Below are 24,426 nucleotides of genomic sequence, written 5' to 3' on the forward strand. Positions count from 1 at the left end.
ATTTCTTGATGTAACAGTATTTAGGAAAATTGCCATTTACAAAAAGGCATAGAGCTTTCTAACATGAGCCTCAAATCAATTTATGAATAAAGCCTTTAAAATCAGTAGTATATTATTTTTTTCCTAAAGTTTTAAAAAGTTTTATTTATTTTGAGAGAGACAGAGGCAGCGTGAGTAGGGAAGGGGTAGAGAGAGAGGTAGACAGAGAGAATCCCCAGCAGGCTCCATGCTGCCTGCGTGGAGTGTGATGTGGGGCTTGAACTCACAAAGCCGTGAGATCATGACCCGAATCAAAAGGAAGAGTTGGACGCTTAACCGATGGAGCCACCCATGCACCCCAATCGGTCGTATATTATTAAAAAGGACAAAAACATGGGGCACCTGGGTGGCTCAGTTGCTTGACCGTCCCACCCTTGATCCCTCGATTTTGGCTCAGGTCGTGATCCCAGGGTCAAAGGATCGAGCCCCACGTTGGGCTCTGTGCTGAGTGTGGAGTCTGCTTAAGAGTCTCTCTCTCTCTCTCTCTCTCTCTCTCGCTCTCTCTCCCTCTGTCCCCTCCCCCACTCATGCGCTCTCTCTCTCTCTCTCAAATAAAATTTAAAACAAGAGACAAAAACAAAGACTTTGGGCGCTGCAGTGGCTCACTGATCGTTCCACACTGCTACCCGTTCCCAGCTCTACCTCCACATTCGATGCGCATACGCGTGTGCTCAGTACGCACAGATGCACACGCAGGAAGGTCTCCGCAAAACCCGGACGGAGGCACACGCTCCAAGCACGTTTCTCTGCGCTGCAAGCAGCGCTCACTCACGGGCTAAGCACTATCAACTCTGTGACAGAGCAGCCTGCCATGCCTTTTTCCGCACAGTTCCTTCCAACCTGACACAGTAAATAAAAGGAGCCTCTGAAGGACCGTCCCATTCAGGGAAGAGCAATTTGGCATTGAGGAGATCACCTCAGAGGTGTTAAAGCAAACTCTAACGAGGGCAGCACGGGGGGAACCAGAAGACAGAGCACCGGTGCCTGTAAGTGACGTCCCCTTCTAACAAGCTAGGTAAGGCTTTCCCCCTCATTCCATGACCCCCTTGGGGCCCAGGAGTGAGCCTGCCTCCTGGGATGTGATGCCCGGCCTGGGTATTATGGATGCCCCAACCCCAGCCAGGCTGCTGCACGACAAAGTCCAGTGCCCGGTGCGTGTCCCTCTGACCGTGTCCCTCGGGGAAAGGGCCCCTCCAGCTTCAGCGGATGCTCTGGAGTAGAACCCTGACCGTGCCCACGTCCCTCCCCTTCCTGTCGTCAGCCAGCTGGGGGCAGCTCCCCACCTTGTGCTGCCGTGAGCACAGCCACACACGGCTGGACCCGGCCGCACCTAGAAGCTGGAAGCCGTCCACATCTGGGAGAGGTCGGAAGAGCTCAAGTCCCACAGGGGCCCTGGGAGAGGGCAGGTGTGGTCTCTGCTTTCAAGACGCTGAAGACACGGCCTCGGCTTCGAAGATGCACGGTGACAAAACAGCCAAGCAGAAGAGTTTAAAATATTAACCCAGCTTCAGAAAGTTAGATATTTAAGAAAAAAATACATACTAGGTACACACTAAGAGAAACTAGAAATTTTCAAAATAACTTTTTAATAAAAAAAATTTTTTTAGATGTTTATTTTTGAGAGACAGAGAGTGAGCAGGGGAGGGGCAGAGAGGGAGGGAGACACAGAATCCGAAGCAGGTTCCAGGCTCTGAGGTCAGCACAGACCCGGACGCGGGGCTCCAACTCACAAACCATGAGATCATGATTTCAGCTGAAATCAGACGCTTAACTGACTGAGCCACCAAGGCACCTCGGAGCCCTTCCTTTTTAAATGTTGAAAAATTTTTCAAGGATAGGGGCTCCTGGGTGGCTCAGTTGGCTGAGTGTCCAACTTCAGCTCATGTCATGATCTCATGGCTCATGAGTTTGAGCCTGCATTGGGCTCTATGCTGACAGCTCAGAACCCGGAGCCTGTGTCTCCCGATTCTGTCTCCCTCTCTCTCTCTGCCCCTAACCCACTCGCATTCTCTGTCTCTCTCAAAAATAAACATTTAAAAAAATTTTTTTAAATTTTCAAGGATAAAGTTAATGGTGATAGAAAGATCCACAGACAGAGTAAGAAAATAAGAAGTCTTAAGGATTTGCCAGCAAAGGCACCTAACCATTTAGCTCCGAGGAATGCCTGGAACAGCGAGTCAAGCCATACAAAGGAACCCTTAAAAGGCAGCTGCATTCCAGAGTCCCAGCAATTGATATGCAGCTCAGGTCACTCACTGTCATGCAGAACATGCTAATGACACGTTATCAAGGAGAAGGCTGCTCCAGGAGGAGGCTCCCAGGACACCTGCAACCTCTGGGCAGGCGGGAGCCCAGCACCTGGGTCTGAGACAGGGCAGCAAAGCAAAACAAACCTCATCTGGATTTTCTCTCTGCCCCTCCCCTGCTGGTGTGCGCTCTCTCTCTCCTAAAATAAATAAATAGACTTTAAAATAAAAGCTGACGGGTGCCGGGGTAGCTTAGTCAAGTCAGCATCTGACTCTTGATTTCAGCTGAGTTCATGATCTCATGGTCGTGGGTTTGAGACCCAAGTCCGGCCCAGCACTGATAGCATGCAGTCTGCTTGGGATTCTCTCTCCCCCCAGCGCCTGGCTGTTTTCTCCTCTGCCTGCTGCCATGAAAGGTCCGAGGCAGGGCAACGAAGGAAAACAAACCTCATCTGAAGAGGAACCCCCCCCCCCGCCCCACCCCAAGGCCACATAAATGCTGCTCAGGACCCCAGACACCCTGTGATAGGGGCAGAAATGACCAGAAGTCCAAAAGGAGAAAGACTATATACAGACACATACATACACACACACCAAATGCCCAGGGAATCCCATCAACACTGGTATTATTCAAATCTACATTGTTGATTTGGGGATGCGGCCGGTCAGCCCCATGTCTAACTGTGCTTTCCAGATCCGAGAGGTGGCGGTTTTATTTCCAGGTTCTTTCTGCTAGTGATGAGCCCTGTTGTGGCCCTGGGTTCCTCTCTCTGAGCCACAGGTTTCTGCTCCGTCTCACACAGGCCCTCTGCTCCTGGTCACCCGTAGCCCAGGACTGGTCTCACTCTCCAATGCTTGCGTGGTTCACAGTCTCCACTCACCTCACTGGGCTATAAGCGCCTCCACGGAGGGCAGGAGACCAGGCTATCTTCTTGAAGCCTCACAAGCAAATATCGCATGCACCATGGCACACGGTCACCCAAACATCAACGTACAAATGCGTCTGCTGCTATCAGTCACTGTGCACAATGGTAAGGAGCAAGGCTGTGTTGCTTTCCTTCCTCCCTTCCTCCCTCCCCTTTCTTTTATGTTTATTTTTTATTCTTGAGGGAGGGAGGGAGGGAGAGAGGGAGAGGGAGAGAGAGAGAGAGAGAGAGAGAGAGAGAGAGAGAGAGAGAGAACAAGTGGGGGAGGGGCAGAGAGGGAGACAGAGAATCCAAAGCAGGCTCCAGGCTCTGAACTGTCAGCGCAGAGCCGGATGTGGGGCTCGAACTCACAAACTGTGAGATCATGACATGGGCCGAAGTCGGACGCTTAACCGAATGAGCCACCCAGGTACCCCATTTCTTTTTTTTTTTTTTAAGTTTACTTATTTACTTTGAGAGAGAGAGAGAGAAAGAGAAAAGAGAAAGAGAGAAAGAGAGCAAGCTGGGGAGGGACAGAGAGAGGGACAGAGAATCCCAAGGAGGCTTCACACTGTCAGCTCGGTGCCTGACGCAGGGCTCGAACTCACAAACTGTGAGATCATGACCTGAGCCCAAGTCAAGAGTCGGATGCTTCACGGACTGAGTCACCCAGGCGCCCTGAGAGGCTGCATTTTCTGAGACACAGCCAGTCAGGTTCTCAGAGAAATAACTGCAGGTGAACATTCCCATCATAACTGAACATTTTTAGACTGCTCTGGAATCACTAATTAATTCAGCACTGCTTTGCAAGTTGGGTTAACCATTGTCTCCATCAAGGAAAAGAGAAACATTTCTAGCTCTCGGATGACTTACGTAACGCGTACCACAGGGTCCTCCTTTCCTAAGTACTTGGAGGGACAATGAGAGGAGAGGGACACACGGTCACTTCTGACTCGAACACTCATTTCTTGCTCACGGCTCTTCCTCCTGATGCACTTTAGTGTGTGAGGCCACGGTGAGGCTCTGGCCCACGTTTCATTTGGGGTTTCACTAGGCAGACGCTTCCCATCACAGCACCATTTACCAGCTGTGTGACATCGGCAAGCGACAGTGTGTCACCAAGCCTCATTTCCTCACCATGGGATACCGCGGGGGGTGGGGGGGGCGCCACGCGAGGCAGAGGCGGCAGAGCCCCCCGCGCGGCGGGATCCACGTGGCGGCCCCCACCAGCCACACGCTGCGCAGAGCCCCCAATGGGAGAGTGCCCCGTGTGGCGGAGCAGACCCGAACGCAGGTCTCCGTGGCAGCACCGCGTACCCCCCTGCCCATGCCACGCCGCGCCACAGCGCGGCACAGCCAGGCAGGGCTGCCCAGGCCTCCACCTGGGGAAGGGCATCCCCGTGGCAGCTGCTCCGGGGCGCTTACGGGTACCGCCACAATCCCGTGGGATGGAACTGCCCAAGTGAACGACGGGGAGAGACAGACAACATTCGGGTGTTTCCTCCTTTCATTTCAATATTACGAAAAATGCTAACTCCTACCGTTCACAAAGCCAGCCCGCCGCTGACGTCAGCCAGGGTGGCTGGCATACTGGAGATGGTTCAAGAGCAGTACTTGCGAGTGTATGTGGCAAAGCCAGGTCTGCACGGGACAAAATGACTCCACAGGCCAACCGGGTAGGACTCAGAAGTGCTGCCTTCCAGGCAGAGACAGGCTTCCCAGAAGCGGTGGAGGTCAACATACAGTTTTAGGCGGCACACATCCATTGCCTGTGGGTATGGAGGACGGCGATTTTGCGAAGGCTGGAACCGTTTATTGGAAATCACAGCTTCTCTCGCTGTATTTGCATGGAACACCACCAGGCAGGCTGTCTCAAGAACAACACTGCCACCGGACATTCAGACCAGCCAGGTGGCTGGAGAGACAAGGGACGCTCACGCCACAAGTACAAGTCTCCGGAACGAGTCCCTGGTGTCTCCGCTGATCTTTGTGTTCCCCAGGGAACTCCCAGCACACACACATGGCCGCAGTGAAGCACACGCAGGAAGGTCTTCTGTCTACACAGCACCCCCTCAGAGCCAAACAAGGTGGGAGAAGGTGACGATGATGGGCAAGGCATGGAAGTGAAAGAGGCAATCAACCGATTCACTGATGAACGGACGGAAACGACTAGAAATGTCTCCAACAGCATGAACACCCAGGGATAATGGCACCACCCACTCTTTCCTTGGAAATGCCAGACTACCACAGGATTTCCCAGATGGTGAGCCCCTGGAGGCTAAAGGCTGTCTGGCTGTCGTAGCCCAGTTTCCGAGTATGCAAACAACGTCTACCAAATGCGTGGACAGGTACACTAGTGATGAGGGAGAGAGCGGTTTCCATGAGTCCTGTCCCAATTCCGTGTCTCGCAGAATCACCTTCTGGGAGGGGAGGGGCGCTGAAATCGTTTTCAATCCAGTCATCTCTTTACTGCAACGTCTCCACTAAAGTTATTCCCTCTGCGTCAGACCCAAAGAGGCTCTCTCTTCTGTGATTCTAATGCCACACAGGGAAAGCAATCACTTTAGAAAATCAGATGAATGTTACTTCTTCATTATCTTAACAGATGGATAAGAAGACTTGCTCCCTTTGGGTTTTGTTTTTTGCTTGCAGGAATTTGGGTGGTAAATAGGAATGAAGCTGAATTGAGAGGGACTGGTAAGTCGTTTGTAGTTAAGTGGAGGAGAACAGATTAATAGAGAGATTCCACACACACAGAGGATCCAAATCAGAACGTACAAGCACAGATTTCTTGAAGGACTAGTGTCCAATCACAGAAAATACTTAGATTTAGAGACTGTAGTCTGTGACCGCCCCTCAAGCATCCAACTCTGTGTTCAGAACACGTGTTTTGAATCTATTCCAGGCCTCTTTCATTTCTGTGGCTAGAGAGACACTTGTTCCTGGTTCCAAGATGTGACACTTGGAAATTTTTGTTTGTTTTAATGTGCTTATTTCATTTATTTTTGAGAGAGAGAGAGAGCGCGAGAGGGCGCATGAGCGGGGGGAGCACAGAGAGGGGGACAGAGGATCTGAAGCAGGCTCTATGCTGACAGCAGACAGCCCGACATGGGGCTCGAACTCATGAACCGTGAGATCATGATCTGATGATCTGAGTCAAAGTCAGACAAACACCTAACCTACTCAGCCACCCAGGCACCCCTGAAAATTGATGAATTGTTTTGTTTTGATTGAACCAATGAGGATGGGTTCAAGCCCTGCATCAGGCTCTGTGCTGACGGCGTGGAGCCTGCTTGTTCTAACCACTTGATCTGAGTATTACAAACTACGCCTGAAGCTTTAATCCTTGGCTTGGCATGTCCCTTCGAAACCAGATGATCATCCTCTGAAGACACAGTGAGATTAAGTACCCCTTGGTACCAGCCTTGGAGGGATAAAGCCTTGATGTTTCATTCTCCACCAAGAAAGGCTTCTCAAACCCTGGGCCCAGGGGATTTGGGCCTTGCCTGTAGTTTGTCAAACCCTGCTCTAAAAGGCAAGGCAGATAGTAATTTCTAAACAATTTTAACTCCTTTTGATAAGTACTATGAAGCGAATGCCAAGGGAGAAAAGAGGAGAGACCTTAGAGAGAGGAGGGCCTGCTGAGTTCCTCTAAAGCTATGATTTTATAACTGCAATGCCTCCTTTTTAGCTATTAGTGGAAGCAATGGTCTCTTGTGAACATCCTGGGACGAACCATGGTGAATGTTGCAACCTGTCGCTGCAAATCATTAGAAGCAGTCAGAAGGAAAAATCAGGTTAGTATCGTATTACGGCAGACACTTCATTTACCTCAATAATAGTTTTGGGAACATCTAGGCTGCGTAAGTTTTTATTAGGTATGATCTGTTCTTGATAAAAACTTAAAAGCTGCAAACATTAGGGCACAGGGAACAAGTGATACATGAATTTGGGTTTACCCTACATCTTGTGCCCTACATGCACACGCTTTTCTCCTGAGCCACTTAAGTTTTTAAAAACACGTGTTTGTATTCCTAGAAATCTAGCTATGGATCTGGGAGGTCTTGACATTATAGAACATCTCCGCCTCTATTCCTCCCCACACCCCACCACAATTTTATCTTTTATTTTTATTTTGGGAGAGAGAGAGACAGAGAACACACACATGCATGCAAGAGGGGGAGGGGCAAAGGGAGGGAGGGAGAGAGAGAGAGAAAGAGAAGGAAGGAGGGGGAGAGAGAGAGAGACAGAAAGAGAGAGAGAGAGAGAGAGAGAGAGAGAGAGAGAGAGAATCTTAAGCAGGCTCCAAGTTCATTGCAGAGTCCGACTCAGAGCTCGATCCCATGACCACACCACAATCTTATCAAGGTATTGTTTACACACCATAAATTTCAAGCGAGTCGTGAATAGATTCACTCTCAAATTTGTTGAAATGGGCATTTCCCAATCATTTCAGTAGGGTTTGATTTGTAGGTGGTTTTTTTTCCCCCAAATGTTAATTTATTTTGAGAGAGAGAGAGAGAGAGAGAGAGCGAGCATAAATGGGGGAGGGACAGACAGAGAGGGGAAGAGAAGGAATCCCAAGCAGGCTCCACGCCGTCAGCACAGAGCCTGATGCAGGGCTTGAACCCATGAACCATGAGATCATGACCTGAGCTGAAATCAGGAGTCAGATATTTAACTGACTGAGCTACCCAGGCGCCCCTGACTTGTAGTTTTAAGGAGTTTTAATCTTCTACGTCTGCCTAAAGTTGGCTGTCCTTGCAGACAGACACACTACCTTACGGGGTTTTCAGTCAGGGCTGCAGTAAGTGCCTTAGAGCAAGAGGGAACTTTCTGGGGCAGTGCAGTTGTATTTTGACTTGATTGTGGTGGTGAATACACAACTCTATACATTTAACCAAACCTCCCATCCCAGGGATGCATGTTCCTGCAACATACATTTTGGCCAAAGGCCCTCCCCTGCCATTTATGCCTCGTGGTTTCCATATCTCCGCTTTGATCCACACTCTTCAGAATACGCCCCATAGACACCATTCCCATTTTCTTTAATATCCAACCTTTTCCATGAAGCGTTTCCAGGACCTGTTTTTGTTTTTGTTTTGTTTTGTTTTGAGAGAGACAGACAGACAGAACGTAAGCAAGGGAGGGGCAGAGAGGGAGACACAGAATCTGAAGCAGGCTCCAGGCTCTGAGCAGTCAGCATAGAGCCTGATGCGGGGCTCAAACTCACGAACTGCAAGATCATGACCTGAGCTGAAGTCATATGCCCAACTGAGGAGCCATCCAGGTGCCCCCATTTCCAGGACCTGTTGACAAACAAGCCTTTCTTCTGTTGAACCCCCATAAGGATTTAATCTTTACCTGTTTGTCCCCAAACTATACTCAATTTATCTGTATTATTTTCGGTGAATATCACTTCTCCTGGATACGGTGATAACACCCACTTCTGTCTGTAGGCTTAACGCAGTGCCCTGGCACAAGGCAGGCTTCAGCAAAGACTCAGTGAGGTAACAGGAAGAAAGGAGGGAGGGAGTAAGGGAGGAGAGGAAGCCAAGGCCGGCAGGCTGATTTTCTTGGGCCTTCTGACTACCTGACATCACAGTATTTATTTCTGTAACCCTCCAAAATTCATATGTTAAATTCTAACTCCCTCTCACCCAGGGGGTAGTGTTAGGGGGTGGGACGTGGGGGAGGTTATTAGGGCATAAAGATGGAGCCCTCAGCAGTGGGACAGTGCCCTTGTAAAAGAGACACGAGGGGCACCTGGGTGGTTCAGTTGGCTGACTGTCTGACTTCGGCTCAGGTCATGATCTCAAGGTTCATGAGTTTGAGTCTTGCATCGGGCTCGCTGATGTCAGTACGGAGCCTGCTTCTGATCCTCTGTCTCCCCCTCACTTATGTGCGCTCTCTTTCTCTCTCTGAAAAGAAAAAAAAGAGAGAGAGAGAGACACAGGAAAGCGCTTGTGGCCCCTCTCTCTGCCCTCCACCACGTAAGGACATGGCAAGAACAGAGCTGTCTGCAAACCAGGCAACGGGTCTCACCAGGAACCAAGTCAGCTGCACTTCAATCTTGGATTTCCAGCCTCTGGAACTGGTGAAAAGTAAATGTCTGTTGTTTAAGCACCTAGTCTACGGTAATCTGTTATGTTATTATCTTCCCTGACAAAGAGAAGATCCTTCAAGGGAGATTCTCTCTGTACCTGATTCCATTTTGCAGGCTTCCTGGCACCTCACCACATAAATACAGATCAGTAACCAGAAACATACCGATGCCACCCAAAGACCTGTCCACAGAGCCCGTGGTTCTGATCGAATACTAATTAAAACATAGGGGCACACACACACACACACACACACACACACACACACACACACACACACACACACACACACGTATACCCAGTATGCTGGAGCAGTGAGGCCTGGGAGAAGATTCCACACCCTGACCTGGTCTTAAATGAGAGGCGGACGGCGTCAGCTCTACTGCGCAGCCGTGTCCTGACTCAGTCCTTGCAATTTCACATCACGTTGCATGAATGCTATAGAAACCAATGCCACTCACAGAAGCAGTTAGGTTTCCTTGCCCATTAAACACAATCTGAAGCCACTCAATTTTTCAACAAAGCGATGACCATAATAAAAATATTAACTGGGGACTGAGTAGCCCTTTACTCTTTCCAGTGTGTTTGTATCTATAGTTAAATGGCTTCTATGTATTTTACTTGGACGCACTTACACCCTGAGCAATCAAATGCTTTTGGGGCGGTGGGCCACAGCAAAACACACAACAGGAACATTGTAATGAACAGAAAAACATCCTGATGAGGGAGAACGAAAAGGAGAAAGGCACAGGCATGGAAAAGTGCTCAAGTGAGCAGACCCTGGCAGGTATGGGAGTCTGACAGATGTGCCTCAGATGGGCTCTGGTCAACCAGAGCAGGTGGCCGGAGGTGCTGGGGTACTGGGTAGGCGGGCACTTCTCGATTCTTCAGCACACACAGCCCTAACCCTAACATCCATTGGCAGAGGGCAAACATAACTGAGAAAATCCAGTACTTCTGCCTGGCCTGTGAGGACACTGCAGCCCCAGAGCCTAAGTGCCTTACTGATAACCTGAGCTAGGGTGTAGATATTCATCTGTGACTCCTTCTCTCTGTCTACAACATCACGTGAGACACTCCTCTGAAACCCCTATGTTCTTCTCTTCCTGACCAGTTTTATCTTCTTTGCAAAAACTCTGTAGAATGTTTCAGGTGGCAGTCTACAGCTCATAGGAAGGTCACAGGCCCAGAGCCCCCAGATGGTTATGCTTGTGACGTCACTAATGCAAAGGCCAGTACACAACTGCCAGGGGCCAGGAGCCAGCAGGATAGAAATGGACTGTGCAAAACCGCCAGGCAGGGGCAATGGCATGATTATTAAATACTTATACACAGAAAAGGACAAAACTAAGCATAACCAACCCTAAATGTTTGAAAAGCACACAACGCACTTCAGGGATCTATCTGCAACCTAAATAACAATGATCATGAAGAGAGAGGTCCCACCCCCAACAGGAAAGTGAACACAAGATATGAACAGTAATGAACCAAAGAAAAAATACAAATGGCTAGACAAGGCACAAACTCAACCTCGCTAGTTACTGGGCAAATGCAAGTTAAAAATGAAATTGCTCTTTTCCTGTCGAATCACAGAACTTTTTTTTTTTTTTAAAATTTTTTTTTCAACGTTTTTATTTATTTTTGGGACAGAGAGAGACAGAGCATGAACGGGGGAGGGGCAGAGAGAGAGGGAGACACAGAATTGGAAACAGGCTCCAGGCTCCGAGCCATCAGCCCAGAGCCTGACGCGGGGCTCGAACTCACGGAGCGCGAGATCGTGACCTGGCTGAAGTCGGACGCTTAACCGACTGCGCCACCCAGGCGCCCCTACAGAACTTTTAAAATGTCTGATGTGGGTGCCTGGGTGGCTCAGTCAGTTAAGCATTCGACTTCAGCTCAGGTCATGAACTCACGGTTCGTGGGTTCAAGGCCCGTGTCGGGCTCTGTGCTGACAGCTCAGACCTTGGAGCCTGCTTCAGATTTTGTGTCTCCCCCTTTCTCTCTGCCCCTCCCCTGCTCACACTCTGTCTCTCTTTCTCTCAAAAATAAACATTACAGGGGCGCCTGGGTGGCGCAGTCGGTTAAGCGTCCGACTTCAACCAGGTCACGATCTCACGGTCCGCGAGTTCGAGCCCCGCGTCGGGCTCTGGGCTGATGGCTCGGAGCCTGGAGCCTGTTTCCGATTCTGTGTCTCCCTCTCTCTCTGCCCCTCCCCCGTTCATGCTCTGTCTCTCTCTGTCCCCAAAATAAATAAACGTTCAAAAAAAAATTTAAAAATAAACATTACAATTTTTTTTTTTTAATTTATAGTTGGGGCACTGGGTGGCTTAGTTGGTTGAGTGTCCAACTTCAGCTCAGCTCATGATCTCAGGGTTCGTGAGTTCGAGCCCCACATTGGGCTCGTTGCTGTCAGTGCAGAGCCTTCTTCAGATCCTCTGTCCTCCTCTCTCCCTGCCCCTCCTCTGTTCTCTCTCAAAAAATAAATAAGCATAAAAATAAATAAATGAACAAATAAATGTCTGATGTGGCCAGAGTTTTGAGAAAGCAGGACTGCCCTAGGCTACTAGGTGGTAGGGCACAAACAGCACGCACTTTATGGAAGGCAATTTGCGCGTATTTCCCAAAAGCCTACCTAGCAATTCCGTATCTAGAATTTGATCCTAGGGAAATCAGCATGCCAGAACATGAGTATTTCACAAGATGTTTGCTGCAGCCTCACCTATATAACTGTGAAAGTGTAGAAATAATCCTAAAAGTCTACAGGACCTCTACTGGACATTTGTATCTTACAATGCCACGCATCATACACAGAACTTCCTTATATATTTTTAAAGTTTTTCTTAAAAAATTTTTTTTAATGTTTATTCATTTTTGAGAGACAGAGATAGACAGCGCAAGTGGGGTGGGGCAGAGAGAGATGGAGACACGGAATCTGAAGCAGGCTCCAGGCTCTGAGCTGTTAGCACAAGGCCCGACACAGGGCTTGAACTCAGAGAGTATGAGATCATGACCTGAGCTGAAGTCAGACGCTCAACTGACTGAGCCACCCAGGTGCCCCTAAAATTTTTCTTTTTTAAATGTTTATCTATTTTAGAGAGAGAGAGAGAGAGAGAGAGCGCGCGCGCACACGCAGGGACACACGAGTTGGGGAGGGGCACAGAGGATCTGAAGAGGACTCTGTGCTGACCAAAGACCTTCCTTATATTTTTACTTTTTTGTTTTAATGTTTATTTATATTTGAGAGAGACAGAGAGAGAACGCGAACAGGGGAGGGGCACAGAGAGAGGGAGAGAGAGAATCACAGGCAGGCTCTGTACCATCAGTGCAGAGCTTGATGTGGGCATCAAATCCATGAACCGTGAGATCGTGACCTGAACCGAAACCCAGAGTTGAACGCTTAACTGACTGAGCCACCCAGGCGGCCTCTAGTCTCCCCATAATTTAAGAGAAAATCATTTGCGTCAGCTGTCTCTTACCACAATTGCATGTGACACCAAATTCTCAAAATTCTATACACTGGATTGTCTAATTATTGTCACTCAGCTGAACCATATTTGGAAATGGGTTATTTACCCAATAGGCTTTAGATATATTAATTGTACATAAAAGCTTACCTTATATACTTTATTACTCTATAAAATGTCTAATATGTGAGTGTGCCTATGTTGTACACATATATACGTATACGTGCATGCACGTGGATATAAATGTTAAAACACCTTCCTAGAGTTTCTAATTATTCCATCTTTAATGGCCTCTGAGTATGTTTAAAGGCCCACTGGCTAGACTTTGCAAGAGTCATTAAATAACAAATGTTATGCAAGTTATGCCCCAAAGCACTTCATCTGTTAGCAGCTGACTTTATGAGGCATTAGCACAGGACACCGGACAGGTTTGACTGTCAAGGGCACTGCTATTCCATCAACAAAGCCTGCAGGCAGGAACACCATTGGCAGACAGGAGCTCGTTTTATTTTAAATGGATCTCAAAGACATTAGTGTGTGTGTGTGTGTGTGTGTGTGTGTGTGTGTGTGTGTGTGTGTGTGTGTGTGTGTGACTTATATGTATAGGTCTTCTTTTCCATGAATGTTGATGGCACTAAGACAATACAACCTGGGGGCTGGGTGTGTGACCTCAAGGGGGATTGCAGTGCCTGGCTTCTGTCCCTGCGAATGAAAAACTAGTATGGTCTCAAGGGACCTCAGAAATCAGTGATTCCAAACGCTTTATCCTTCCTTCCTTCTTCTTTTTTTTTTAATAAGTATTTTAAAGCTTTCTCAGTCTTTGTTTTTTCAATGTTTACATATTGAATTATGTCAGACAGAGTACAAGCGGGGGAGGGGCAGAGAGAGAGGGAGCCACAGAATCTGAAGCAGGCTCCAGGCCCCGAGCTGTCGGCACAGAGCCCGATGCGGGACTCAAACCCACGAACCGTGAGATCATGACCTGAGCCAAAGTCGGACGCTTAACCGACTGAGCTACTCACGCGCCCCTTATTATAGTTAACTTAAAAAAAAAAATCTCCTAAGTCCATATGAAATTTAACTGGATAGATGGCACAAAATAAGAATATACTTTTTTCCTAATCTATTTTTTTCAACAGCATATGTGACATGATTTTTTCTTTTTTTTTTTAATGTTTTTTAACGTTTTATTTATTTTTGAGACAGGGAGAGACAGAACATGAACAGGGGAGGGTCAGAGAGAGGGCGACACAGAATCCGAAACAGGCTCCAGGCTCCGAGCTGTCAGCACAGAGCCCGACGCGGGGCTCAAACTCACGGACCGCGAGATCATGACCTGAGCCGAAGTCGGCCACTTAACCAACTGAGCCACCCAGGCGCCCCGTGACATGATTTTTTCTCTTCTGTTGTTTTTCATGTGTTATTAAATCTTCAATTAAAAAATAAGCTCATTTTTGGGCTACTGATTCTCCTCTTGTATTAATTAACTTTTGTCTGTTCTTGAACCACTGCTGCACTACTTGAATTCTTGTTGCTTTATAATACATTTAAGTTCCTGTGAGGACTAGTCTTCTCCCTTATTACACTTTAAAAAACAATTTTGTGTTAAAGATTTTATTTATTTTTAATGTTTATTTATTTTTGAGAGAGACAGAGTGTGAGGAAGGGGAGGGGTGGAGAGAGAGGGAGACACAGAATCCGAAGCAGCTCCAGGCCCTGAGCTGTCAGCACAGAGCCCGACGCGGGGCTCGAACTCACGAACTGTGATCATGACCTGAGGCGAAGTCAGATGCTTAACTGACTGAGCCACCCAGGCGCCCCAAACTCCTTATCGTATGGACAAAGAAACGGAGGGTCAGAAAGGCAGCCTGCAAGTTATACCTGCGCAGCTCAGGAGACACGTCCCCAGTCTCTCAGCCTAGTTAGGGATTCTTTGTACCACACGCCCCCTCGGGAGTCCACACTGAATTCCTTCCCACTGCACTATCAGCACCCTGGATTTGAGACACGAAAGGTCAGAAGAGACTAGCTTTGGCAACGAGCACCGCCATCTCCTCTCCTACTTCCTTGTAGGACCTTTCAACGTCAGAGGTGGCATGAATCCGCAGGAACCCAACAGATTAAAAACCAGCCACGCTGCACGCAAGGGCTGTGTGAATCCAGCACTTAAGCCCCAGTTTGCTTACTGTAAAGTGAACATGGTATGCAATGTGCTCAGGCCCAAGATATATGTGTGTGTGTGTGTGTGTGTGTGTGTGTGTGTGTGTATGAAAATGCTTGTGAACTTTAAGAATTAACACAAGAGATTCTGCAAATGTTTTTTTAAAGGCAAAAAACTAAGTAACTGTAGGATCTCGTCAGACCTCCAGCTCTGTCTAGAAGCTGCCCAGAAAGGACCTAATTATCTAAGGAAAAGCCAGCTGGAAAACCCAAGTGTCCACTAACCAGGGAAAGACGGGTTGATCCGGTGGACACAAAATAGCAGCCCTGGTTTCTACCACCTTGACCTTCTTTAATTTTAATGCACATAAGAGGCAAAGAATTAAAGGCCGTGAAAGTAAAGCAAACACATTCTAAAAACCACATAACATATCAGCTTCCCAGCACACCTCTGAAATTCAAAGGTGGATTTGGGGGAAGCGGCCAGTCCATGTTAAACAGGGGGCAGTTAGCACATGCTTCCCAGGGCCATGTCACTCCAGCTGGGCAAGAGATGCCTCATACAACCTGTATGGTTAACACCAACACGTATGGTCGTTTCTAATACTTTCTAAAAAAGCGCTTCTGTGTGTGTTCTGTTCGTGCATCTATGAGGATACCCTGCAAATTTTTTAAGGGGTGTGTGTCAGCTTGAGTGTGTATGTATGTGAGAGAGAAAGAGAGACCATGTTTCTTCCACCATGCATGACAAAAAGCAAATGTGGAGATGTACCTCCTACTACTGTCCGTGGAATACTTTTCTGCAACATAATAATGAAAAATATTTATAGACTACCCCTCAAAGATTCTGCTTCGCAAGGGAAATATGCCAGCCCTTCATCTGACCTGCACCCAATTTTCAGATATTTTACGTGACATGTTTCATTCATTCATTCTGTAAGACTTCAGTGTGTAAGGCGGCAGGCCATTTTATAGGTTTCTGAAAACCTTTCTTCAAACTCCTTTTCCTTTTTACTTCTCAATAGCATGGCCACTACAGATGCATTTTAAAAGAACGCCTGCCCATGGGAGTCAGTAAATGCAGACTCAAACGGTGTATGCATGTGTGAGCATACGCACACACACGTATATGCAGCAATTTCTCTGAAAATGCCATCCTCCCTCCAGACACAAAAGCATCTGCTAATAGCGAAGGCATTTCACAAATCTTTCTTTTACAATATAGAAGGTAAAGACTCAGAGCACATGTACAGTAAAACCTGTGAAGAAACGGCATGCCTCTGAGCTGTCACAATCACGGTGGGGAGCAAAACCTAAGACCTGCACAATACTCAGAACCACACTGATTCCATTTTCTACATTTAGGCGTTTTTCACTGCAATTAGCAGTCTACGTGTGAATCTAGCCACAGAGCATTGTTCCATGACTAAACGTGCACACCTGATTTTGCTGCCCGCCCCCCCCCCCCCATTTCCATGTGGCCGACTCACCATTTCCTTTCAATATCCGCAGTCAGTGCCTCGGTCATGAAAATGCTAATTTCCTACTGGCACAGAAAAAGCAAAGGCGAGACGCTGTTCACACCGTGCCGGCCTTCCGCCGATCTCACGCAGAGCGATGCTCCCACATCCCAGGCTACCGGTCCCACCGGCACCATGGCTCGCAGCCCAGAATGCGGTACGGAAAGCCACTGCCTTCTCATTTCAGAGCACGTTTAGCCAACTGCCAAACCGAAAGCTGCGAAGTCTGCATGGATCCAGAAGCACAGAAGCGGCACAGGCGCGTGTCTGCACACGTACGTGCGTGCGTGCGTGCAGAGCTGGAATCTGCACCCCAACCTGCATCATTTTTCATTTCCAGGCAGCACAATAAACAAGGAAAACATTTACAGACCTCCCCGGATCTCACCCACTGTGCTGCCTGAGCTGACAACCTGCTCGTAAAGACAGGAGAACAAAAGAGACACTCGTAACTACACATGGAAGCAGCAGAGGCATGAGGCGACGGGTCCCATCCCGGGCGAGCTGCCTAAGAACAAATCCGGGAGTCTCTTACCGGCTCCCCGCTGGCTGCTTGCGCGTGGTGGAGCAGCGGGAACACGGCAGGGTGCTCCCTCCAGGGACGGGGCAGCCGCACCCTGCCGCAGCCCCTGGGTCTAGCTGCCTCCGGCACAGAAGAGCCTCAAAGCCATGCTCACAGCAGCTGGCCTGTCTGTGCCTGCTGCCTCGTGATGGACAAGTTCACGCAGGCTCTGTCAACTCTAACCTCCCCGACTCAAGGCTCCCTTGTATTTCATGTTACTTCATCAACAACTCCTGACCTCAGGGGGAACATTCCCAAGGCTTCTATGCTTAGAACCCCCACCCCCAAAGACTTGCCCTTTTAAAGCTACCAAAAGGCTCGGGTGTCTTCCTCCTTACCGTTTAAAAGGAGGAAACACAGGAAAGCCCAGTGAATGTATTTTATGCAGCTTTGTCTATTTAACTATGCTAATCACATATAGCATGTGCGATACACTGTTCGACCCTAAAACCGTAATAAAATCAGACAGAACAATGAAAGAAAAAACCCCACTGAAAAGCCTATTTTATATCTATCTGCATTCTCTTTATACTCTTGGGTTTATTACACACTCATTAGGAACATAATCTACCAAACAACTGATAAAGTATTTCCGGAAGTTTTACTGTGTGCAAAGCCTTCAGTGAAGAAGACAAAGAAGTCACAGGCTGACCGCGACTTGGCTGACCGTGACTTACCAGTTCATCAGTTCACAATGATCCATATTTAAAGTCCCTGCCCTCCACCTCCCTTCCTAAAGCAGCCCAAGACCTCAGTGCTGCCCCAGTACAGGAAGCATGCTCCCACCCACCACAGGCCCTAACAGCGCCCTCCCATCTGGACAGTCCCAGCCCTCCCGAGTCCTGTGCTTACCTAACTTCAAGATGGGTTTTCTCTTTTCAACCTGCTTCTATCAGCCTCTTCTAAATTCATGGCAGTTAGTTCCGAGTCTTGCTCATTTAACCGAGTCACACATACTACTCTGCAGTACCTTCCATGTTACTGCTATATTCGTAAGAGTGACTTTTTCCTTTTATCCACACCTACTTATCTTCAGCACTGTGCTGATGCATTAATGTTATATCCAGGAAGCATTTAAATAAGTCTCCGAGGAAGGCTGCTGTAGGCCAGGGACATGAAGTCATTAACTGAGGTGGCCTGATGCAATGAGAATGAGAATTTAAACCTGTGTCTTCAACCCCAAAGCTTACCTTCTTTCTAGACTTCTCATGTCCACTGATTATTTACCAAGTACATGGTCCTGTTTCTAAGACAAGGCAAAATTGGCCCCAGGCCACACCCTTAACACTCAGTGCACAGGGCACACCCACCCACGTAATACACGTCCAGTAAGATGGTGGCTGATTAGATATTTCACCCCACTCACTGTTCAAAAGGTACGTTCCTAATATTTACAAACTGAGTAACTCAAAATGCATTATACGAATACCATTTTGGGGGTGGCTGGGTGGCTCAGTCAGATAAGTGGCAGACTTTGGCTCAGGTCATGATCTCATGGTTTGTGACTTTGAGCCCCGCATCAGGCTCTCTGCTGACAGATTGGAGCCTGGAGCCTGCTTCAGATTCTGTGTCTCCCTCTCTCTCTGCTCCTCCCCCACTCATGCTCTCTCTTTCTCTCTCTCTCAAAAATAAACATTCAAACAAAAAGAAGAGCATTTTAGGGGGCGCTTGACTGGCTCAGTCAGGGGAACACTGTGACTCTTGACCTCAGGATTGTGAGTTTGAGCTCCATGTTGGGGTAGAGATCACTTAAAAATAAAATCTTTTTTTTAATGTTTTATTTATTTTTGAGAGAGCGTGCATGAGCAGGGGAGGGGCAGAGAGAGAGGGGGAGAGAGGATCCGCAGCAGGCTCTGCGCTGATAGCAGTTGAGTCCCATGCGGGGCTCGAACTCAGGAACTGTGAGATCATGACCTGAGCCAAAGTCGGACACTCAACCGACTGAGCCACCTAGGCACCCCTCAAAAATAAAATCTTAAAAAAACAAGAATAAAATTTTACCTAAACACTTCATTTTAGAATGGTTTTAGGGGTACCGGGGTGGCTCAGTCGGTTAAGCAGCCGACTTTGGCTCAGGTCATGATTTCACAGTTGGTGGGTTTGGGCCCCACATCGGGCTCTGTGCTGACAACTGGGAGCCTGGAGCCTGGTTCAGATTCTGTGTCTCCTGTCTCTACCTCTTCCTGGCTCACACTCTGTTTCTCTTTCTCAAAAATAAGCACACATTAAAAAAAATTTAGAATGGTTTTAGACTTACAGAAAAAATATGACAATAAAAGAGTTCCAATACACCCAACACCCAGTGTCCCCTACAATTAACAACTTACATTAATGTGCTACATTTGTTATAATTAATGAGCCAGTCTGAGGACATTAATATTAACTGCAGCCCACACTCGATTTAGATTGTTTTTTAGTTGTGGTTGTTGTTTTTAAATGTTTATTTACTTTCGAGAGAGAGAGGGAGAGTTCGTGCGTGAGCAGGGGAGGGAGAAGGGCAGAGAAAGAGAGAAAGAACGAGGGAGGGACAAAGGGAGAGGGAGGGAGAGGGAGAGAGAGGGAGAGAGAGGGAGAGAGAGGGAGGGAGAGAGAGAGAGAGAGAGAGGGAGAGAGAGAGAGAGAGAGAATCCCAACCAGGCTCCACACTGTCAGCACAGAGCCCAATGTGGGGCTCAAACCCAAGAACCATGAGATCATGACCTGAGTGGAAGCTGGATGCTTAACCGACTGAGCCACCCAGGCGCCCCCAAGTTTTTTTTTTACTTAATGTCCTTTTTCTGTTCCAGGACCCTACCCAGAGTACCACATTACATTTAGCTGTGTCTCCCCAGTTTCTCCTAAGGAGAATTCTCAGAATTCTCAGAATTTCTTCGTTCTTGATGCCCTTAACAATTTTGAGGAGTATCGCTCAGGCATTTTATAGAACATCTCCCAACAAGGATCCATCTGATGGTTTGGTCACGATTACGCTGCCGTTACAGGATTTGGGGTAAGATCATGAAGGTAAAGTGCCATTCTCATTACATGACACCGAGGGTCATGCTGTCAACACAACTTATCTCTGTGTATCACCTGGCAGGGGCTAGCATATGTCCTTCTCTCCCTCCACCTGTCCATCCTGTCCTCTCTACACAGCGCATATTTAAGGAGCCGGGAGTTGTGCGCCACCTCCTTGAGGGCAGACAAACTACACAGATTATCTGGAACTTTTCTGCACAGACTTGCCTTTTCTCCCCCCCCCCATTTATTCCATCATTTGTGTATATCAGTATGGACGCAAGAATATTTATTTTATAGGCTAGGTTAAAATCCAACATTATTTTCTTGTTTTAACTATTCCAGCTCTGGTCATAGGAAGCTCTTTAAGACGGCTCCTGTGTCCTTTTGACATGTGCCTACTGTCATTGGGCTTATTTAGTTCAGTGCTTTCTTACTTTTTTGGCACTATAAGACATTCCAGGCTCATTTTGTAGATTCCCTGGCCCAGCCCTAAACCCAGCCATTCTCCCAAGGAGCACCGGTTGCTTTGATTCCAGAAGGGTACTGGAGATCAAGATCTGGACGCTAGTTGTGCTTGTGGAATTTTTAAAGAACGCCCTCAATGAATTATTTCCAAAGAGAAAGCACTTTTATAATACTAAGGTTTATAATTTGGGTTTTCATATATCCAAGTCAACTATGTTTACTAGAGCAAGGCATAATTATTACGGTGTCTGGGACACTCACTGGGACACTCATTGCTTGTGCTATGTTAACGGTAGCAAGACTTTACGTTATCGATATTGGTGAAATGTCGATACTATCCAAAGCAATCTACACATTCAATGCAATCCCTATCAAAATACCACCAGCATTTTTCACAGAGCTAGGACAAAGAATTCTAAAATTTGTATGCAGCCAGAAAAGATCCTGAATAGCCAAAATAATGATGAAAAGGAAACCCAAAGCTGGAGGCATCACAATTCCAGACTTTAAGCTGTATTACAAAGCTGTAATCATCAAGACAGTATGGTACTGGCACAAAAACAGACATAGAGATCACAGTAACAGAATAGAGAATCCAGAAATGGACCCACAAACGTGTGGCCAACTAATCTTTGACAAAGCAGGAAAGAATATCCAATGGAATAAAGACAGTCTCTTCAGCAAGTGGTGCTGGTAACACTGGACAGTGACATGCAGAAGAATGAACCTGGACCACTTTCTTACAGCGTACACAAAAATAAACTCAAAATGGATGAAAGACCTAAATGTAAGACAAGAAACCACCAAAATCCTAGAGACAAAAACAGGCAGCAACCTCTTTGACCTCGGCTGCAGCAACTTTTTACTAGACATGGCTCCAGAAGCAAGGGAAAAAAACGCAAAAATGAACTACTGGGACCTCATCAAGATAAAAAGCTTCTGCACAGTGAAGGAAACAATCAACAAAACTAAAAGGCAACCAACGGAATGGGAGAAGATATTTACAAATAATATATCAGATAAAGGGTTAGCATCCACAATCTGGAAAGAACTTACCAAACTCAACACCCAAAAAACAAATAATCCGGTGAAGAAATGGGTAGACACTTTTCCAAAGAAGACATCCAGATGGCAAAGAGACATGTGAAAAGATGCTCAACATCATTCATCATCAGGAAAATACAAATCCAAACCACACTGAGATACCACCTCACACCCATCAGAATGACTAAAATTAATAACTCAAGAAACAACAGAAGTTGGCAAGGATGCAGAGAAAGGGGAACCCTTTTGCACTGCTGGTGGGAATGCAAACTGGTGCAGTCACTCTGGAAAACAGGAGGTTCCTCAAAAAATTAAAAACAGATCTACCCTAGGACCCTGTAATTGCACTACTAGGTATTTATCCAAAGGATACAGGAGTGCTGATTCATAGGGGCACATGTACCTCAATGTGTATAGCAACGCTTTCAACAATAGTCAAATTATGGAAAAAGTCCAAACGTCCATCAACTGATGAATGGATGAAGAAGATGTGGTTTATATATACACACACAATGGAGTATTACTCAACAATCAAGAAGAATGAAACCTTGCCATTTGCAACAACGTGGATGGAACTAGAGCGTCTTATTCTAAGCGAATTAAGTCAGAGAAAGACAAATATATGATTTCACTCATATGTGAAATTTAAGAAACACTGCAGATGAACGTAGGGGAAGAGAAGGAAAAATAAGGTAAAAACAGGGAGGGAGGCAAACCATACGAGACTCTTAAATACAGAGAACAAACTGAGAGTTGCTGGAGGGGAGGTGGGTGGGGGGACGGGCTAGATGGGTGATGGGCATTAAGGAGGGCACTTTTGGGATGAGCACTGGGTGTCGTATGTAAGAGATGAATCACTGGGTTCTACTCCTGAAACCATTACTACGCTACATGTTAACTAACTTAAATAAAAAAGGGGCGCCTGGATGGCTCAGTCGGTTAAGCACCCAACATTGGCTTAGGTCATGATCTCACGGTTCGTGAGTTCGAGCCCCATGTGGGGCTCTGTGCTGACAGCTCAGAGTCTGGAGCCTGCTTCAGATTCTGTGTCTCCCTCTGTCTCTGCCTCTTCCCTGCTCACGCTCTCTCTCTCTCAAAAATAAACAGACATTAAAAAAATTTTTTTTAATTACAAAAAAAGACTTTATATTATAAATACTTGTAATAAATTACATACAAGTCCTGGTCTTTAACTGACCCAGAACATTTGCGCTCTTGAAGAATTCCACAAATAAAAAGGGAACAGAACAAGATAAGCACCTTAGCACTTACACTCCAGAAGAACTCTTCTCCCTCGCCTCTTGGGAAGTTTTGGTGAAGCCTTGAGCCCTTCCCGAGTTGGTCATTAGGGTCCGAGGACCCTACCCCCCACCATCACTGCGAGTCAGAACATCACAAAGGAGCCCGTGGTTCGAGCATCCCGCGCCGTCCTCTACCCCTACGCTGTGAAGGAGCCCCAGGACCTCTACTCAGTGGACCGTTCAAGCTCCAGAAGTTCAACCGCCTCCCAGGAGACAAGTAAAATGAAGATGACAAGAGAAATGGATCTCATGTGGCAAGAGAATCATAAAAGAAGGCTCTCTGGAATGTGTAAAGAGAGCTCCATTCATGACCTGCATTCCCAATCCTGAAAAGTACACTCACCGACAGCCATCCCTCGGCCAAACCCCAGGGCCGGCGAACATTTCCGCCATGTTCTTCTGGAGCACAGCCATACACTCCTGTATGTACCTGCCATTGCTGCCTCCATGCTACAAGACCTGAGCCATCACAACATGAATAGTCTGACCTCCGAAGCAAAGAAAAGTCACTGTCTGACCCTTTACAAACTTTGTCGACCTCAGAGCTACAGCTGCATTTCTCAGACTTGAGTCATGTCCAGATTCATTTCATTTTTAAATTATTTTTAATATTTTATTTTTGGGGTGCCAGGGTGGCTCAGTCAGTTAAGCATCCAACTTTGGCTCAGGTCATGATTTCACAGTTAGGGGGTTTGAGCTCCGGGTCAGGCTCTGTACTGACAGCTCAAAGCCTGGAGCCTGCTTCGGATTCTGTGTGTCCCTCTCTCTCTGTTCCCTCACCTCTGCCCTGTTTGTGCTCTGTCTCTCTCTTAATAAATAAATAAACATTAAAATTTTTTTTAAAAAATAAATAAGATTTTAATTAATCTCTACACCACCGTGCGGCTCGAACTCACAAGCCTGAGATCAAGAGTCACATGCTCCACTGACTGAGCCAGCCAGGTTCCCCCAGACTTATTTTATTTTATTTTTTTTGAACCCTATTACTACTTTTTCATTGAGGCCTTTGTTCAGAGTTGCTCCCCACTGACAACTGAGAGCTGCAGGATGATACTAAGGCAGGCACTTCCCCAGGAGATGTGGGACTCCTCTGAAGGGTCATTTATTTATTTATTTTATGTTTTTTTCAATATATGAAATTTATTGTCAAATTGGTTTCCATACAACACCCAGTGCTCATGCCAAAAGGTGCCCTCCTCAATACCCATCACCCACCCTCCCCTCCCTCCCACCCCCCATCAACTCTCAGTTTGTTCTCGGTTTTTAAGAGTCTCTTATGCTTTGGCTCTCTCCCACTCTGACCTCTTTTTTTTTTTTCCTTCCCCTCCCTCATGGGTTTCTGTTACCCCCAGACTTATTTTAAATTAACTTATTTTTTGTGGAATCCCAGTGTTCACGGATTTTTAAAAATTGAGATAAAGTCCACATATCATACAATTCACCCCATGGAAGTATACAACTCAGTATTTTTTAGTATGTTCACAGAATTGTACAACTATCTATGCTATCTAATTCCAGAACATCCTCGCCACCCCCAGAAGAAACTCCATACCTACCACAGCAGCCATTCTCGTTGCCCCCCGACCCCAAATTCCTGGCAACACGAATGTACTTTG

At 47.0% G+C, this 24,426-nt stretch overlaps 1 protein-coding gene across 1 annotated transcript in view; it reads right to left on the minus strand.

The window, feature by feature from the left end:
- The window catches only part of LOC112859865 (protein Shroom2-like), a 65,665-nt gene that overhangs the window by 1,107 nt on the left and 40,132 nt on the right, over positions 1 to 24,426 (minus strand). The gene's annotated exons all lie outside the window — the stretch shown is intronic.

Source organism: Puma concolor, unplaced genomic scaffold (genome assembly GCF_028749965.1).
Source record: "Puma concolor isolate L17-30 unplaced genomic scaffold, mPumCon1.1.hap2 unalloc_scaffold_5, whole genome shotgun sequence".
NCBI classification, from domain to species: domain Eukaryota; kingdom Metazoa; phylum Chordata; class Mammalia; order Carnivora; family Felidae; genus Puma; species Puma concolor.